The sequence below is a fragment of the Rana temporaria genome, chromosome 6 (genome assembly GCF_905171775.1).
Source record: "Rana temporaria chromosome 6, aRanTem1.1, whole genome shotgun sequence".
Taxonomy (NCBI): Eukaryota; Metazoa; Chordata; class Amphibia; order Anura; family Ranidae; genus Rana; species Rana temporaria.
The window spans coordinates 109000045-109020517 of record NC_053494.1 but is presented as its reverse complement, the minus strand read 5'-3'; the positions used below and the strand labels follow the sequence as shown (position 1 = coordinate 109020517).

General features: G+C 43.0%; 1 protein-coding gene across 3 annotated transcripts in view; it reads left to right on the top strand.

Moving 5' to 3' along the window:
• HIBCH (3-hydroxyisobutyryl-CoA hydrolase) overlaps positions 1–20473 on the top strand; it is a 225646-nt gene that overhangs the window by 36405 nt on the left and 168768 nt on the right. The window lies entirely within an intron of this gene.

Sequence of the window (20473 nt, the reverse complement as noted above, 5' to 3'; positions counted from 1 at the left end):
TTTCATCGCTAGCTGCATCAGCAATATGGTTTATCTCAAGGGGCTGGTTGTATCTAGGGTACGCTATCTAGCTTGCAGGGTTCAGGAGTGCATTACGTGCAGAGTTCAGGATTAGACTATATACAGCATGGGTGCTCAACCTGTGGCCCTCCAGCTGTTGTGGAACTACAAGCCCCATCATGCCTCTGCCTTTGGGAGTCATGCTTGTTACTCTCAGCCTTGCAAGGCCTCATGGGACTTGTTATTCTGCAACAACTAGAGGGCCATTGGTTGAGCACCCATGACGTACAGAGTGCAGAGTTCAGGAGTGCATTATGTACAGAGTGCAATTCCAAGGGTGTTCTATGCACAGGGTGCAGCATTCAGGGGTGCACTGTGTGTGTACAGTGTGCAGGGTTCAGGAGTGCATTACGTGCAGAGTTCTGAGGTGTGCTGTGTATAGAGTGCAGGATTTAGGGGTGTGCTATGCACTGTGTGCAAACCCCAACCCCCCTCCCCCCAAAGCTTCCTTGCATCTCTACTACTTGCCTGGCTTTAGTAGCTCCATGTGTATGTGGATTTTTCTCACCTTGCAGGGAGATCGTTCTCTCTCTCAGATTCTGTAGATCTGTCCTTACTGTGTTTGCATGCATAGATCTGTTAGATTCAGCATTCGCTGGGAGCAAAACTGTCCCTTGTACATACAGAAGGCTTTAAAATTGATAGCAGGAAGCAGAGGGTGAGAGCAGAATGTGGTGGAATAGAGATCTGCCACATTCCGGCTTCAAAACTGAGTGCGAGGGTCACATGACAAGGACTGTCGGGCCATATTTGGCCAGTGGGCCTTGTGTTTGACATATGTGTTTTAGGCCTTGCTGCTCTCCTTAGATCAGGGAAATCTTTGAGGCCAGGTTCACACCTATGCGAATTGAGTGCGGTTTAAACCGCATCTAATTCGCAGGACATTTCAAAATACATTGTTTTCAATGAGGCTGGTTCACATATGTGCGATGCATCCGCACTGCGTATTGCCTCCAAACCGCATGCGGTTTTTATGTCTTGCGGTGCGAATTCAGTCCCATTATCTTCTATGGGTACGCATCTAATTCGCACATGTGTTCAGTTCTCTGCAGGAGTTTCTCTCATTCAGCTCAATACAATTCTCCCCCACTCTCCTCTCACCCGGAAGTTCTCCCAGGTCTCCAAATTCGCACCTGATCTGCAGCTAAACCGCAGTTGATCTGCAGAACACCCTCTAGAGAAATCTGCAACGACAACGCAGCTCAAAAAAGCAACGCACTAGTGTGATTCCGGCCTCAAACTAAACAGGGAAAACAAAAAGATTGCGGACCAGTCTGGTGCATTATTGAAAAGGAATATACATAATAAATCTGCTCACAAACCAGCTTGGCCATGGGTGTAAATGTAAACCAAATGGTTGGTCTAAGAGTGGACTACACACAGGTGAAGAGACTCGGGGGACACGGCGTGGCAGATGCAGTAGCTAACGCATTTCAAGGGATGTGCCCTCTTCATCTGCCAACGTGTTTGTGAATATAAGATATTTCTCATCTGTTGCTGTGAGAAATGAGGGGATTGTAATATAAATCAGACACAAATTTTATCCCTTCTCCACTATATCCAAAACAATGAAGTAAGATGGATGGAGTTTGGCTTTAATATGAACTCTACACTTAATGCTGATCTTTAAACTCAAACTAAATTCATAACCCATATACCTAATTATCACCACTGAAAAATGGATACAAAAACAATTATATGCAATGAATGAGCCTAAAAATGTTACCAAAAAATATGACTGATAAAACACAAACAAACTGACTGCACCGAAAACCCTGACACCCAGATTATGTCAAAAACTACTGATTCATTTGCTCAACGTAACCCAGAGTTTAGACACCAGTAATAACGTTAAACAATCTAGTGGAGAACTCAAGAGTCTTTTCTACCTAATAAAGATATTAGTAGACACCTCTTTAATGGCTGCGCTATGGTAGAAGGTTACGTTTTAAATATTTATAACCTAAGAACTCTTTCACACTGAAGCGTTTTTACAGCGTTTTAGCGTTAAAAATAACGCTATTGAAACGCTCATAAAACACTCTCTATGCATCTCAATGGACCCGCTGAGTTCTGCAAGCAGCATCTTTGGAGCAGCTTTTGGGCGCTGAAAAAAACGTTAAAAAAACGCCCCTCTCCATTAAAAATGAATTGAAAGCGCTGTAAAAACGCCTTGCCCTTTCACACTGAGGCATTGCACTGGCAGGGCGTTGAGAAAAGTCCTGCAAGCAGCATCTTTGAAACAGCTTTTGGGCACTAAAAAACGCTCCAAAAACGCTCCTCTCCATTGAAATGAATTGAAAGCTCTGTAAAAACGCTTACCCTTTCACACTGAGGCACTGCAAAAACGCCCTAAAACGTTAGGGTCTTAGCAGTGCTTTACAAAGCACATTGGGTTTGCAGATGAGGCTTCGCTCGAAAAACGCCCCAGTGTGAAAGGGGCCTAACTCAAGCTGTGCTATCACTTTAAATAGTTTGTTTTGGCCAAGCTGGCTTTAAAATCGCTGACTAGTTAAACAAATCTATGTAAAAGGTAGGTCTGTGTTTCAGGCTCCTCTGTATCATAAAATAGAGCTCCATCCCATCCTGCAACTCCTGCATAGATCCACATGCCACTGCATTTATTAGAACCAACAATGTACATATGCATTAGGAAGAAGGGACCCTACAGAATGTTTCAAGATAATTTTAGAAATCTGGCAAAATTCAGCTTTGTTTTAACTTGATTGTATGCTCGGCTAAGTGCATTTGCTTGCGTGAGAAGTTGAAATACTGACGTAAAAAGAAGACCACTCAGTAATGCCTAAGTAAACGTTAAGCATTTATGTACACAGTTGCCAATATTGTTACTGTTCTGACATTTTGCAATCAGAGGATTGGAAAAACGCAGTGATGTACTGTACGTTGAAGGACTGATCTTGAAAGCAAACAAAGAATAATGCATATTACCTTGAGAGATGTTTATGTTTACTGTTAAACAATAGGCTGTAAACTTTGGTGCTAATACCATACAAAGGAACTGTTTTAACACTAAATAATGTGTTGGAAACCAGGATTTAAAGGGGGGTCAAATGGGGAATTGCCCTGTGCCCCCTGCAAGAAGAGCCAATCTCTATACAAAAATATATTATGTTGTGTCACACATTTTTAAAATGTGTGACTGTCACTGAGAGATCAAACCAATTATACCATTTATGTATTTAAAACCTATAGATCGTTTAACCTTTCTGTATGTATAACTTGTCAATTTCAATGACTTTCTATTAACGGACTTTGATGTGTAAACTTGGTTTTACCTTTTTTTTTCTCATTTTGTGTAATGCCGTGTACAGACGGTCGTTTTTTGTGATGAAAAAAAACTTCGTTTTTCAAAACGTCATTTAAAATGACCGTGTGTGGGGAAAACGTTGTTTTATGTCTTCTGAAAAACGACTAAAAATTTTTTTGAACATGCTTGAATTTTTTGTGTCGTTTTTCAAAACGTCGTTTTTTGTGTCAATTAAAATGACAGTGTGTGGGCAAAACGACGTTTAAAACTAAGTTTTTAAACCCGCACATGCTCAGAAGCAAGTTATGAAGCTAGTTTCAATGGAAAAGAGTGCTGAACGTAACCGCGCTTTGCTAGAGCATTTTGAAAAAACGATGTGTGTGTAGGCAACGTCGTTTTTGAAAATGAAGTTTCAAAAACGTCGTTTTATTTCATGATTTAACAAAAAACAACCGTCTGTACGCGGCATTAGAGTGGCCAATCTAACCTTAAGTGCTTCCCCAGAGGAACTAAATTTGGCCCTTTCACTAAAAAGATCTTTAAAATGCACATCACTTAAATCATTCTGATATTTTTTTAACTTTGCACGATAAACCACGCAAAAGTGTAGAACACAAAACCACGAACACAGTGTACAGAAAGGAAACTTAAACAGTTACATAGTCAGGTCAAAAGAGTTCAACCAATAGAAAAAAACTAATTTAAAACTACCACATACGCAATCCTATATCCACAGTTGATCCATAGAAAGGCAAAAAAATAAAACTTAACCACTAAAGGACCAGCCACCGCAGTTATACTGCCGCAGGCTGGCTCTCCTGGGCAAATTGCTGTAGCTGTACGTTGTCCGCTTTAAAACCACTTAAAGACCGAGACAAAACGGAGATCTGTCAACGTAAACAGTTGTAACGGCACTGATGAACGGGAGTGAACCACAACTGCAGCTAGCAAGGATTTCAATGCACTCTTCTATGTGAGAATTCAGTATTGAATCCCAGGCGTCACTCCACGCAAACAGGAGTTTGGGGGTTCTCTACATCATCTCTCTCTCACATAAAGAAAGGTGTTGAGCTACTAAGGTTAGACGCATTACAACATGCGACCAGAGCTTAGCGTTTAAAATTATAGCATACACTTGAAGATTCCAATGCACTTCTGTGTGCAAGTGATAATCAGTACGGGACCCCAGGCGTCACTCCACACAAACAGGAGTTTGGGGGTTCTCTACATCAAACCACTTTAACGTAAAGAATGCATTAGGTCACTAAGGGAGCAGGTATGAAATATCCTCAACCCTTAGCAAAGCCCATAAACAAGTAACAACTTGTGTCAAGCACGTAGTAACTTAGCAAGGTGTAGGCAACTGGTAGTTGCGTAAGAGAAGAAAATGTAGCTCAGGTAAATTGAGAGTGTATGTACCTTAAAGATACTCCACAGTATGCAGCCAAGAATACAACAGACAATCTCAAGGTGTAGGTGTAGAATCGATACAAGTAGCAGTTCGTGAAGCACTACAAATGAAACAATGGCTACTTATCCGTTTGCAGAGGAAGTCTTGTTGTAGTTCAGCAGCAATGGGATTCTGTGGTGTAGGGATCCAAGAAGGAAGGTATCTTTAGGGTGTCTGCAGCAACAACAGTGAGGTTGATAGCGCAGATGTAGGAATGGGATGGTTTTCAGCCTGGGACAGATGGTACCTGTAGTTCCTTGCAGCCAGGCTGGCTACCGCCGACAATAATGGAACAAAGTTCCTATGGACTATGAATGCTTTTATAGGCAGGTATCAAGTGCAGTGCATAAGCACTGATACAAGGCAGGGCAGCGGTGATGTGCGGTGCACTTCCGAGTTCCAGCCTGGAACGCACGCGGCGCTGGGCGATGACGTCATTGTGGGGGCGCCGCTAGCGGTCCAGCGTGGAACGCATTACAGTGCTGAAAGCACCTGTTACAACAGTCAGGGGAGAGGAGACAGATCTGTTGCCTATAATTATTAATATCAATTATAAGTTGTGTGTTTAGAAATGCATTCTTGAGGCTGGGTTCACACTTAATACGGATCAGGCACAAATTTTTGCCTGATTTCGGACCTGAAACTGAGCCAAAGATTTACAGGACCCCTATGCAATCTGCTCTGCAGCCACCACGGAGATATGTAAATCGGCTCCCTTGAGAGCCGGTCACACTCTCCTTTCATTCGAATTGGATGAGGGGAAACCTGAATCCAATTCACACTGTTGTGAACCCAGACTGAGGGAGCAGCTGACTGCTTATTGAGAAGAAGCCTTTCCATATGTGGAGGTTAAATCTCTTTTTCTCTCGATATAAAGAGTATCTACTTTTTCTTTGTATTAACCTGAATGCCCCAAAGGACTCAATGTTGAGTTTGACTTAAGTGTTTCATCCGTGATCTTTAGGTATAGTAGTGTTTAGACTATTTAAGATTTTGGTAACTTATTTGACTTTATACTTGCCCTCTTATTTTAGGTATCATATTTATCTAGGTTTTTAATTTTTATGTCAACTTCCCTTGAAATGCCTTTGATCCTTTATAAATGTTTTATATTGTTTTATGGTGGCTTATTTTATGTATGGCCACTAGATGGAGCATGTTTAGTCCTAGTGGCTTATATAGGTTCATACATTTTGGGCTAGTTGTTAAATTATGTTTTTGCACTCATATACATTTGCGATTTTTTAAATTTGTTATTGTTTTATTTCCTATATATTTCACATTATGTTTTTTTTTGTGGTTGTTTGCTGTATCTAGCCATCATCCAAGTGTGATGATTAAGATAAGTATATTGTATCCTGCAATCTTTTTCAGTACTTTATTTTCCAATGTGGATGTTTCTGTGGAATGGTTTTGGAAGTATTTGCCGATTTTTATAATTGTAAACACTGCATAGACTCGTGCTTGATTGTTATGGCGATGGGTAAACATTCCAGCAATATTTCGATTTGCCACATGTCAGCGAACCCATCCTCTGATGAAGTCACATGACGAGTATTGCAATGCGTTGGGTGGAGCCTAGGGACATCATCATGTAGACCGTAAGCAGCACAGAAATGGCATATGTGTTATCCTGTGTGTTTTTTATATGCAGCTTTGATCTTTTTCAAATGTGAGTGCAATCTCTTCTAATAAATTGGTATTTTGTGGCAATATTACACTATAGCGGCCTTTATTTGCTTTAAGCACTTGGACTGGGTAAATAGAACCAATCCCATAAAGTGATACATTCCTGTTTATGGAAGGAGTGGATAAGCGAAAATTGAAAGAGACCCCAAACCTATCCTTTTGTCCCTGTGATCTGGAAAAGGCACGTCTAACCTGTATTTATATTTGGGTCCACGATCTAAGGTGAGGGCTCATCTCGGCACAGAGGTGGTTCACTTTTTAATGTGGCGTACAGCACTAAAGTTGTGGCATCACTTCTTTACATGTAGAAGTTTGGATTGACTGCAATGAGGAATCACAAGTTACCACACAATTAGGGCTGCAACTAACGATTATTTTCATAATCGATTAGTTGGCCGATTATTGTTTTGATTAATTGATTAATCGGATAATAGCCTTAAAAAAAAAAATAGTATTTAAATAAAAATTGGGACAATTTGTTGTTGGGCAGATTACAAAACACAAATTGCCGCAAAAACACATTACATGCTTTTCTGCAGCTTCTCCATTGAAGTATATTGAACCAAAAAAATAAAAAGTCCTTGCCCTTTCCAAATACGCAGCAGCTGAAAAAAAATCATAGATGTGAACGAGTCCCATAGAAAAACATGTAAATAAACTGTAGTGCGTTTCTGCAAAAAGCACCAAAAAACAGAGGCGTGACCCAGGCCTGAGATGTTTAGTAACATAATGGGGTTAAAAAAACTAAAATAAGTACAAAAAGAGCAAATAATCGCTACTGTAAGGGGTTCATTTTGTCCAGGCAGTTCTTCACCCACATAGTCCCATAAAGAGAGGACACTCTTGTCCCACTATGATGTCATGTAAAAGGTGGATACCACCCCGACTTCTTGGGTAACAGTGCCACAAGCAATACTTATTGTCACCGGCACCAGTGGCTACTCCCTAGTTTCCCTGTGTATGCATACTACTTTGAGGGTCTTATGTATGGGGCCAACTCTCCCAGCTACCCCAGTATGAACAAGGGTTACCATACTATCCAAGTCCAATAAGTCCTGGATGTGAAGTGTATCCACCCAGATGTCACATTAGAAGCACCCCTCAGTCAGATACAGGTGGGCATCACAGACCCTCTAAGTGTAGCAGGAAATCCTATGTTTAGCTGCACATTCCATGGGCTCATCATGCAGGTGACACAGAGCCTGAATATAGCCATATAAGCATAACTCTGAGATACTTGATTGGTCGCTCCCTGGCTCTCCAGAGTGCTAGTTCCCAGGTTTGGCAGTGTCTTTGCTTTCCACACTGGTAGAGTTCCTCTGGACATTTTACAAATAGTCTCACCCAATGCTGAGGATCATTGGCAGGGACCACAGGTTCCTGTCCAACATGAGTCACTCCACACTATGAGGACCAGACAATGCCTCTGGCAGCATCCAGTTCTTGACCAAATAAGCCAGGATGTACATTGGGGACCTGGGCAGCCAGTCTGGATGGTACCTCCAGCGGTGTACCCCTTGGGCCCACAGAGTGGTAGTCACCCCAAGGTTGGCCAGGATCTCCACCTTCAGTCGTACATAGGTATTGACATCATCAGATAGTAGGTGAAATTTTTTTTGTGGATTTTGCGTGACAAAAGGGTCAATAAGGCCAGCCCACTGGTCTTGCCTCCCCACTCTCCACTGTTCTATCAAAAGTGTACAGAAATGCCTGCAGGTCATCACTAGGAGTTCATTTTTGCAGATAGTGACTGGCTCTTGTGGCTACCTGGTCGCTAGGAGCAACAGACACTTGCTCCCGTCTTTGAGAGAGATGCTGCATTGCTTCCTGCAAGGCGATCATTTGTACTTGAGTGATTTTGTTGCTGGACTATAAGCTGGGCAGCCAGTAAGTGGGTGTTTTCCTGCTGTGCCTATGCCAGGGCTTGTTGTTGTTGAGCCAGCGTCTCATGGTGGCTGTTTTCCTTTTCAAAAGTCTCCTGCTGGCATGCCTGAGTATGCTCATGGCTTTGGTTGGCTTCCATGGAGGCCTACTGCTGAGCCGGTATTTTCTTCCAGGTGGCCTCCTGCTGGGCTGCCATCCTCCGAACCAGGGCTTTTAAAACCTCTTCAATGCCACCTTCAAAGGTTTGCAACGCTTGTGCTGCTCTGACCCAGGACATGCAAAAATGGGCACTGGCCCTTTTAAACATCAGTTTTGCTTCCAATGGCTTTTATGACTTAATTACCCACATCCTTCACCAGTTGTAATCTTTAGCAGCCCAAGATCATCAGCCAAGTAGATTGATAAAAACAAAACAGTCTACACTCCTGGTACAAATCAAGCTTCTTGGTTCACCACCAGGGGCGGATTGACCCATCGGGCACGGACCGAGGGCCCTTGCTGCTAGGGGGCCCGTAAGAGCCTCTGCATCCACAATGCATGCAAGGAGAGAGAAGGGTTTCAGGATGCGTCTGTGATACCCCACCCACCCACAGTGTCCCCCTGTGTCTTCCACCCACAGTGTCCCCCTGTGTCTTCCACCCACCCACAGTATCCCCCTGTGTCATATACCCACCCACCCACATTGTCCCGCTGTGTCCATACAGTGTCTTCCACCTACCCACAGTGTCCCCATGTGTCTTCCACCCACCCACAATGCCCCCCTGTGTCCTCCACCCACCCACCGCGTCTCCCTGTTTTGTATACCCCCCACACCACACACACAGTGTCATCCTGTGCCCTCCACCCACAATGTGTCCCCCTGTCCCGGTGCCCCTATCCCCCCCGATTGCTGCCCTGAGAGACACTGTGCTGAGTCTAGAGGATCCCAGTGCTCTGCTGTGTGCCCTGTGTTTTAGTTTGTGCCCTGCTATTTGCCCTACTGCATGATGCGTGGCCTGTGATGTGCCCAAGCCCTGTGATGTCCCCTGCTGTATAGCCCCAGGTTGTGCCATACTGTGTGCCATGTGCCTGTGATGTGTCCTTTGCCCTGCTATGTGCCCCATGCCCTTCTTTGTACCGCCTCATGTGACCTACTGTGTGCCCTGTGATGTTCCCTACTGTGTGCCCCATGCCCTGTAATGTGCCCTGCTGTGTACTGCCTAATGTGCCATGTAACCCATGATGTTCCCTACTGTGTGCCCTGAGATGTGACCTACTGTGTGCCCCATGCACTGTGATGTGCTCTGTGCCCTGCTGTGTACTCCCTGATGTGCCCCCTTATTTGCTGTGTACCCCCTGATGTACCCTACTATGTGCCCCATGCCCTGTGATGTGCCCTGCTGTGTACCGCCAAATGTGCCCTGTTTCCAATGATGTGCCCTACTGTGTGCCCTGTGCTCTGCTGTGTGCCCTACTATGTGCCACATGCCCTGTGATGTGCTGCATGCCCTGCTGTGTACCTCCTGATATACCCTGTGATGTTCCCCACTGTGTACCCCATGATGTGCCTACTGTGCGCCCCATGCCCTGTTGTGTTCCCCCTGATGTTCCCTGTGCCCCCTGTGATGCACCATGCTGTGCTGAATAATGTGCCCTGCTGTGTACAGCATCATAAACCTTGCTGTGTCCCCCGTAATGTGCTGTGTGCCCATGCCCTGTGCCCTGCTGTGTACCCCCTGATGTGCCCTGTGATGTGCTTTACTGTGTGTCCTGTTATGTGCCCCATGCCCTGTGATGTTCTCAGTGTCTTGCTGTGTACTGCCTGATGTGCCCTACTGTGTGCCCTGTAATGTTCTCAGTGCCCTTTTTTTCCCCCCGTGTTGTGCCCTTTGCCCCATGATGTGCCTTCCTGTGTGCCCTGTGATGTGCCCCATGCCCTGTGTTGTTCCCTGCTGTGTACCTCTTGATGTGCCCTGCTGTGCGCCCCATGCCCTGTGATGTACCTGTGCCCTGCTGTGTACTCTCATGATTTATGTAGGTGGGGCTTTGTGTAGGTGTGGCTCACGTGTGGGTGGGGACACAGGGGGCCCCATGATCTTCTATTGCCCGGGGGCCCCATGAGTTGTCAGTCCGCCCCTGTTCACCACCCAAAATACTTGTCCCTTGACAGGGTTATGTCCCTGCCTGACTTAGGGGTCCCAAGGACTAGGTCACCAGCAGCTTAGCTGCTTAGTCAAATGCAGTCCACTCCTCTTGATCCTAAGTAAGTTTTGCTTCATACTCAACTTCAGACACCTGTTGGATGCTTTCTACTGCCTTTCAAGACTCCCTTCTACGTGGGTTAACCTATTCAGGCCCAAAGTCCCTGTCACCAGGATTTGGGGGTTCTTTCCCACCCAGAGTCTGTCTGGACCTCTGAATTCCAAGTTCCAAATGAGTACTTGGCAATCCTGAGAGAACTGTAAATCAGTCCTCTTCTTTACAACTGTAGACTGCTGTGGAACCCTTCACTCTGCATGGCTGATTACTCAACAATGTCCCTTGAACTCTCCCTTAAAGGGTCCACGACTCAAAAAAAAAACATACCTGCTGTCCAGGACACACTCCCAACATTCTGTACAATGTGTACATATTTTTTTTATACAGTATGTTGGGAGTACAGGTTTTTCACCAGCGTAGTATGTAACATGCACCAGCAGATGGCATACCTTCACCTCATCTTAATTTATGTTAGAATGATAGTCCAGCAAAAAAACCTTAATAGTTGCAAGATGAAATTGTTTGTATGCTAGTATTATTTTTCCCTGGAAATAACACAAGGCGCAGCTACACAATTTGTTCTTGATATGTGGCTGAGTGAGTTTTCAATGTGGATCTAAATTCTGTTACCTCAATACAACAAAACATCATGCTGGATCTGTAATTTGTAAATGACGTTGTTTTAGCAGTAATGAAGTGATTGTGTCTTCTGCATTATGTTCTATTTCCCTTTTGGCCTATGGGAAAGCCTCTTCTACTTAAAGCGGCAGTTCACCTGAATTTTTTTTTTTAACATTAGATTGATGCTCATTTTGTCAAGGGGAATCGGGTAGTTTTTTTTAAAATCGAACCAGTACTTACCGTTTTAAAGAGCGATCTTCTCCGCCGCTTCCGGGTATGGTCTTCGGGACTGGGCGTTCCTATTTGATTGACAGGCTTCCGACGGTTGCATACATCGCGTCACGAGTAGCCGAAAGAAGCCGAACGTCGGTGCGGCTCTATTCGGCGCAGGCGCACCGACGTTCGGCTACTTTTGGAAAATCGTGACGCGATGTATGCGACCGTCGGAAGCCTGTCGGAAGCCTGTCAATCAAGTAGGAACGCCCAGTCCCGCAGCCCATACCCGGAAGCGGCAGAGAAGATGCATCTCTAAAACGATAAGTACTGCTTCGATTGTAAAAAAAACACCCGATTCCCCTTGACAAAACGAGCCTCAATCTAATGTTAAAAAAAAAGTTTTTTGGGTGAACCTCCACTTTAACGTACACCAACATAACACATTGGTATGGACCGTCACAATAGAGCCCAGCCCAAGGCATCAGATGTGAATAAGCTCTTGGACCATAATGGAACTTTTTTGGAACAGAGAAATACTTGTGTTATATTGTGTTCTTGCGGTATTAAAGGGTATTGCACACGATAAATTGGTCAAAGGAGATCTCCTAGGCACCGCATCCCAATAAGTATTGAACAAGACACAAGAAAATGCTCTATGGGAGAGCTGGGATTTTTTAGGTGCCAATTACTTAGGTCACAGTATCTGTTAAAAACCAATAAGTTTATTCATATATTATATGTTAAAAAGAAACTATAAAGAGAATATGAAAATATTAAAAAAACATTGGATCATTTCATGTTTGATATCCACATTACAAATTGGTTACAATTGCTTGTCATGGTGCAGCAATCCCAACATGTTTTGCCATTTAAAAGGCTTCTTCAGGAGATATGTGCTACCACACCTGGACAAATAAATCAAATACATGGATGAATATGTATACAGATGAACTTGAATTTAACAGAAGTACATAAAGGATAACACCAAATAAATTATGTATCCATTAATAATATTATGGAAATGTTGCAAGATCAACAAAGTTCCTCTTATCAATGTACCAAATTAAGCATAAAGGTTCATGAAGGACATCTTACCAATTTCAAAAATAGTTTTCTTTATCGTATACCACGGGACACATAGCCTCTATTCATTACATAGTGGGGTTGTATGGTCACCAGAGGTGATTGGACACTGGCACAACCAATGAAGACAAGTTCCCCTCCATATAACCCCTCCCCTAAGGGAAGTACCTCAGTTTTTTTCTCCAGTGTCTAAGGTTTTGGACGCAAGTAGGATGTGCTGAAGGAAGCTCTACCAAAGAAACCCTTGGGGGATAAAGAGTTACACTTTCGGGTCCATCCAAGGCGCCTAAAATTTTACGCCAAAACTGGATGGTATCCGGGCCTCATAGACGAGGTGTCGTCTGTAATGTCTCTTTTTGGAGGACTGGGCTCTAGGGTCCAGCACTTTCGCTCTATACGCTAAAAATCCTGGCAGAGTCTTTTACAAGGCCCAGGGAAGAGGCCTCCTTTAAGTAGGAACCCATATCCCTGAAGTTTGGCACACATACCCCGCTGTGATGGGGGAAGATTTGTTCTGCTTGGCAGAACATTATTTAAAGAAGAAAATTATCATGCGTAGTTTAAGATGGGAGGTTGCACCACAGGATGGACTTGATGATAAATAGTCCGAATCTGAGTGGTTGGACTTTTTAATGGGGTTGGCTTTAAACTACAGCAACTTGTACTCAAGCGTAAAAAGAAAAAAATGGCACTGCTTGAGAGGAAGATTGCTAAGTTACAAGTCAAACTAGATCCTCTTAAGGGGACACAACTATTAAACAACTTTGATAATGAAATAAAAAAAAAGTTGGAAAAAATCGATAAAGAAACTCAGAAGAAAAAAACAAAAAAATTCAGAAGGGATCTTAATGATTTTAAGAAGGATACAGTGTACTTCTGGCAGATGGGGGAAACTAATATACCGCCACCGCAACAACTGACGAATACATTACCTAATCAGGAAAATGCCAACAACAGAAGGGCACCTCCTGTGACCCATAACTCTGACCAACGTCAAGAAGGCAGAGTATTACCCAACCCTCAACAACGAGGTAGAGGTAACAAACAACCTACGAGGGGAAGGAATAATGGACAGTCAAGGTCAGGGCAAAATGCAGTTAATTCGGTATATGATGACCTCTATTCGGTGAACACCCAAAATAGGTATGATTTGTTATCAGGACAAGACTATATAGATAACACATACAGAGTACAATCACCCCGCCCCGACTCCTTTTTCAGGGAGGGGCATTAGGGGGAACCCCTGGGGACGAGTACGAGGCAATCGACCATGGAGGGGCCGTCCACAACAGTCTCACAACCCAAATTACACACTGGAATGGTGGAATCCTCCAACAGGGGAAGCCGCATACAGCCCAATAAGAAACAACAGGTTTCCACACGTAGAGGATGCCAAGCAGGGTAACGGGTCAAACAAAAAGAGACCAAGGCAGACCGATTAAGTGCCATTTATGATTTGTCATCAGTTATTTTAACACAAAAGGAAACAAACATTCTAAATGCAGGGCTCAAATGCACTTCAACCAAAGCATTAAATACATTTAGTGTATACATTGATATACACAAATATATAAGGAAGGTAAATATTAAAAAATACTTCCTAACAAATAACTTCGGCAGTAGAAGTGATAAATATTCGGAGGTGGTGGGGGTGGATAGTGGCCCTAAAAATAGATCACTATTCAACCCCCCTCAACCCTCAAATCATCACGTAGAGGTATTCAAACAGTTGGTACTGAAAGATTTGGATGCTGTACCAGTGAAGAAAAGCCTTAACCCTAAACACATAAAAGAGGGAATTCAAGATTTAGAAAAGAGAAAAGATATCATTGTACGGCCAGCAGATAAAGGAGGAGGGCTAGTGGTTATGGACATAACATAAGTTTATTCATATATTATATGTTAAAAAGAAACTATAAAGAGAATATGAAAATATTAAAAAAACATTGGATCATTTCATGTTTGATATCCACATTACAAATTGGTTACAATTGCTTGTCATGGTGCAGCAATCCCAACATGTTTTGCCATTTAAAAGGCTTCTTCAGGAGATATGTGCTACCACACCTGGACAAATAAATCAAATACATGGATGAATATGTATACAGATGAACTTGAATTTAACAGAAGTACATAAAGGATAACACCAAATAAATTATGTATCCATTAATAATATTATGGAAATGTTGCAAGATCAACAACGTTCCTCTTATCAATGTACCAAATTAAGCATAAAGGTTCATGAAGGACATCTTACCAATTTCAAAAATAGTTTTCTTTATCGTATACCACGGGACACATAGCCTCTATTCATTACATAGTGGGGTTGTATGGTCACCAGAGGTGATTGGACACTGGCACAACCAATGAAGACAAGTTCCCCTCCATATAACCCCTCCCCTAAGGGAAGTACCTCAGTTTTTTTCTCCAGTGTCTAAGGTTTTGGACGCAAGTAGGATGTGCTGAAGGAAGCTCTACCAAAGAAACCCTTGGGGGATAAAGAGTTACACTTTCGGGTCCATCCAAGGCGCCTAAAATTTTACGCCAAAACTGGATGGTATCCGGGCCTCATAGACGAGGTGTCGTCTGTAATGTCTCTTTTTGGAGGACTGGGCTCTAGGGTCCAGCACTTTCGCTCTATACGCTAAAAATCCTGGCAGAGTCTTTTACAAGGCCCAGGGAAGAGGCCTCCTTTAAGTAGGAACCCATATCCCTGAAGTTTGGCACACATACCCCGCTGTGATGGGGGAAGATTTGTTCTGCTTGGCAGAACATTATTTAAAGAAGAAAATTATCATGCGTAGTTTAAGATGGGAGGTTGCACCACAGGATGGACTTGATGATAAATAGTCCGAATCTGAGTGGTTGGACTTTTTAATGGGGTTGGCTTTAAACTACAGCAACTTGTACTCAAGCGTAAAAAGAAAAAAATGGCACTGCTTGAGAGGAAGATTGCTAAGTTACAAGTCAAACTAGATCCTCTTAAGGGGACACAACTATTAAACAACTTTGATAATGAAATAAAAAAAAAGTTGGAAAAAATCGATAAAGAAACTCAGAAGAAAAAAACAAAAAAATTCAGAAGGGATCTTAATGATTTTAAGAAGGATACAGTGTACTTCTGGCAGATGGGGGAAACTAATATACCGCCACCGCAACAACTGACGAATACATTACCTAATCAGGAAAATGCCAACAACAGAAGGGCACCTCCTGTGACCCATAACTCTGACCAACGTCAAGAAGGCAGAGTATTACCCAACCCTCAACAACGAGGTAGAGGTAACAAACAACCTACGAGGGGAAGGAATAATGGACAGTCAAGGTCAGGGCAAAATGCAGTTAATTCGGTATATGATGACCTCTATTCGGTGAACACCCAAAATAGGTATGATTTGTAATCAGGACAAGACTATATAGATAACACATACAGAGTACAATCACCCCGCCCCGACTCCTTTTTCAGGGAGGGGCATTAGGGGGAACCCCTGGGGACGAGTACGAGGCAATCGACCATGGAGGGGCCGTCCACAACAGTCTCACAACCCAAATTACACACTGGAATGGTGGAATCCTCCAACAGGGGAAGCCGCATACAGCCCAATAAGAAACAACAGGTTTCCACACGTAGAGGATGCCAAGCAGGGTAACGGGTCAAACAAAAAGAGACCAAGGCAGACCGATTAAGTGCCATTTATGATTTGTCATCAGTTATTTTAACACAAAAGGAAACAAACATTCTAAATGCAGGGCTCAAATGCACTTCAACCAAAGCATTAAATACATTTAGTGTATACATTGATATACACAAATATATAAGGAAGGTAAATATTAAAAAATACTTCCTAACAAATAACTTCGGCAGTAGAAGTGATAAATATTCGGAGGTGGTGGGGGTGGATAGTGGCCCTAAAAATAGATCACTATTCAACCCCCCTCAACCCTCAAATCATCACGTAGAGGTATTCAAACAGTTGGTACTGAAAGATTTGGATGCTGTACCAGTGAAGAAAAGCCTTAACCCTAAACACATAAAAGAGGGAATTCAAGATTTAGAAAAGAGAAAAGATATCATTGTACGGCCAGCAGATAAAGGAGGAGGGCTAGTGGTTATGGACAAAACATATTACCACGCCCAACTCCAGGAGATGCTAAATGATGAAAGCACATACCAACATTTGGCTGGTCACCCGATCAAACAAAACGGATTTACATAATTTGGTAGATTATGGGTTTTACATGAGAGTAATATCCGAAAAAGAAAAACCCTGTTTATGTCCAAGTTTCAATAGGACACCCACGATCTATACGGTCCCAAAAATTCCTAAACATCCAACATTACCGCCAGCTAGGCCAATAGTTAATGGCATAGACTCAGTCACATCGAGAATAGGCCAATATTTGGACTTCATTTTGCAAAGTAGTGTCATCACCACAAAGGCCTTCTTGAAAGATACTACCAGTTTCTTACAAAAACTTAAAGAAGTCAACATTCCTCCTGACACTGAAATGTTCCTAGTCACAGCAGATTTCTCATCGCTTATATACTAACATACATCATGAAGATGCAATATTAGCCCTTAATTGGGCCTTGAGTAAAAGGGATGAGTTACCCTACATTCAGAAAAAAATCATAAAAATGGCGTTAGAGTACTGCCTAACGCACAACTATTTTTGGTATGCGGGTCAGTAGTATAGCCAAAGGACAGGAGTTGCGATGGGTGCAAAGTTTGCACCCAGTCATGCCAACTTATTTATGAGCGAATGAGAGGACAAGTGGATCTATAACAACAGAAGGAAGGAACTTGTATTTTACCAGCGATATATAGATGACCTGTTTATTATTTGGCAGGGCTCTGAGGAATCATTGAAGGTCTACTCTAATTGGCTGAATACCAACAAAAATAACATTAAACTGGAATTTAATTGGGACCAGCAGCAGATACATTATCTTGACGTGATGGTAATCAAGGGAACAGATAACTAATACACTAAGGCATATTTTAAAGCGGTAGTTCCCCCTCAAAAAATGTTTTAAGATTAGATTCATGCTCATTTTGTCTAGGGGAATCGGATAGTTTTTTTTAAAAACAAAGCAGTACTTACCATTTTAGAGATACATCTTCTCCGCCGGACTTTTTTAAAGCAAGTCCAGGAAACAGTTGTCCGCTGGAAACCTGTCCGATCCGCCCGAAAATGGTCCGCTCGGGCCTACACACGGCCAAACATGTCTGCTGAAACTGGTCTGCGGACCAGTTTCAGCAGACATGTTTGGTCGTGAGTACGGGGCCTAATAGTCATTAATCTCATAAATGCAATGTTAAAAGTTTATTTTTAGGGGAACTTCCACTTTTAGGCCTCAGATCGGAAAAGTTTTATTTCTATACAAAGTGGTCACCACCCACGATAGCTCCGTAACACACCCAAGGGCCAATTTATGCGCATCAGACGCAATTGTACCCAGGATGCTGATTATTTAACTCAAGCTGCATTGATTAAGGAGCGTTTCTTAGAAAAGGGCTACAGTGGACTCAATTAGATCATCTAATAGAGGAGGTGGGTTGCACCTCACAGGAACGGATGTTGGAGCCGAGGATACGACCCCCCTACCAACAACATTAATGGGGGTTCATATCAGGTTATCATGAACAATACCGGGAAATTTAAGCTATATATATATATATATATATATATATATATATATATAAGAAGGCCAGTATGGTGGCCTGAGTTTATGGGAGGAGCCCGGAGGGTATTTAAGCAGCCCACTCACACATGCTCTTTGTCGGTTCAGTGTGCGGTACTACACGTCACTGGGCCGACTCTTTCCAGCTCACCTCATGTCCGTGAGTCTGCGCATTCAATCGCATTCGACATCGCAAGCGCTTTGCGGCTTCTCCCTTCATGGTCTTCGCCGGCGGTTCCCGCTTACTGTCGCAGGTAGGATTCAAACCTTTTCGTATCTTGTGCAATCTTGCAATTCGTTATGCTTCCTATCCTGCATCCCTTTTGGAAAAAAACTGCCTCTGAGTTACTTTCAACATCATTTGGCTCAGGCGTAGTACATTTGTAACTTCCTTCTGCCAAACATATGATTCATTTGTAAATCCATTTGGAGATTGACATGTGTTTGTATGGGTTCTTTGGCAGATTGAGGTGGTAATTGGACTCACATGGTGCCTTGTCTGCACTTGATTAGCCTGGGGGGATGGGTGGTTGGTAGGTGTTCGGTTTCAAAGCAAGGGGTAGCATACACTCTACAACCAATTCGTATCAGATTCGTTCAATACTCCTTCCTATGAATTCGTATTGGATTCATTTCATGCATTTTACAACCATTTTGTATCACATACATTGCATACTTTCTACCGTTGTCATTCATTGTTTCCCCCATGTCGTGTGTTTTAGTTCCCACAGCGGAACTTACGAATTGCTTGTACACGGCTCTTCTCTCTCATTTATTTACCAAAGTTATTGCCTGTGCGTCATGCATGGCGCCACACCACACTCTTGGGATGTGTTGCACATCCACTCCAGTCCAAAGCAAACCCAGTCGCACGTTCACTGTCCCAGGTAGGATTCGTTAGCTTGTTTGTCATGTCAAATTCGTGGCCACTCATGGTGTCACCTGTACCATATGTTTGGTTCCCGCAGTGGAGCTTACAAAGCATTGATACGTACTTCTCGTGTTCTATTTTCTACACCAAACCTCGTTGTTTTGCCCCATGCACGGCATCACGCTACATGTTCCCGACATGTTTCACTCCAGCCACAGTCCGCCGCAAACTCACTCGCATGGCCCACTGTCGCAAGTAAGATTTACACATTCTTTATGTCTTATCAATTTGCTACCATTCGTTGTCTCCCATATCGTTCATTAGTGGCCCCTGAGGAACCTACGATTCAAACAGGTGTTGTCCTTCTACCTTATACTGCTTGCTTAAGGTACAAACAAACCAGGTATTTCTATCCTTTCTCAGTAACCCAATTCTTATTGATTGAGACCTTGCAACCATGCAAATCATCTCAGCAGTCTGATACCCTTGCTGAGACCCTTGCAACACATGACCCTTACAAAATGCAAAAAAAAAAAAAAAAAAAAGAAAAGAAAAAAAAAAAACGAAAAAAGGAAAAAAATATATTAAAAAAAAAAAAAAAAAATCCCCCCACGTAATCTCAGCCCAGCAACCTGACACCTGTTGAGACCGTTGCAACTACGCAAAATTCGTCTCCACAGCCTGACACCCTTGTTGAGACCCTTGCAAACGCAATACCGTCTCAGCAGCCCCACACTCATCGAGACTCTTGCAACCACACAAAATCGTCTCAGCAGCCTGACACCCTTGTTAAGACCCTTGCAACACATGACCCTTACAAATAAATAAATAAATAAATAAAAAAAATATAAAAAAAAAAAACGCAAAAAAAAAAAAAAAATCGCAAAAAAAAGGAAAAAATAAAAACGCAAAAAGAAATATAAAAGCGCAAAAAAAAAAAAAAAAATTGCCACCACGTAATCTCAGCCCAGCAACCTGACACCTGTTGAGACCGTTGCAACGACGCAAAATTCGTCTCCGCAGCCTGACACCCTTGTTGAGACCCTTGCAAACGCAATACCGTTTTAGCAGCTCCACACTCATGGAGACTCTTGCAAGCACACAAAATTGTCTCAGCAGCCTGACACCCTTGTTAAGACCCTTGCAAACGCAATACCGTCTCAGCAGCCCCACACTCATGGAGACTCTTGCAAGCACACAATTGTCTCAGCAGCCTGACACCCTTGTTAAGACCCTTGCAAACGCAATACCGTCTCAGCAGCCCCACACTCATGGAGACTCTTGGAAAGCACGCAAAATTCATCTCTGCAGCCTGACACCCTTGTTGAGACCCTTGCAACACATGACCCTTACAAAACGCAAAAAAAAAAAAAAAAAACGCAAAAAGAAATATAAAAAGTGCAGAAA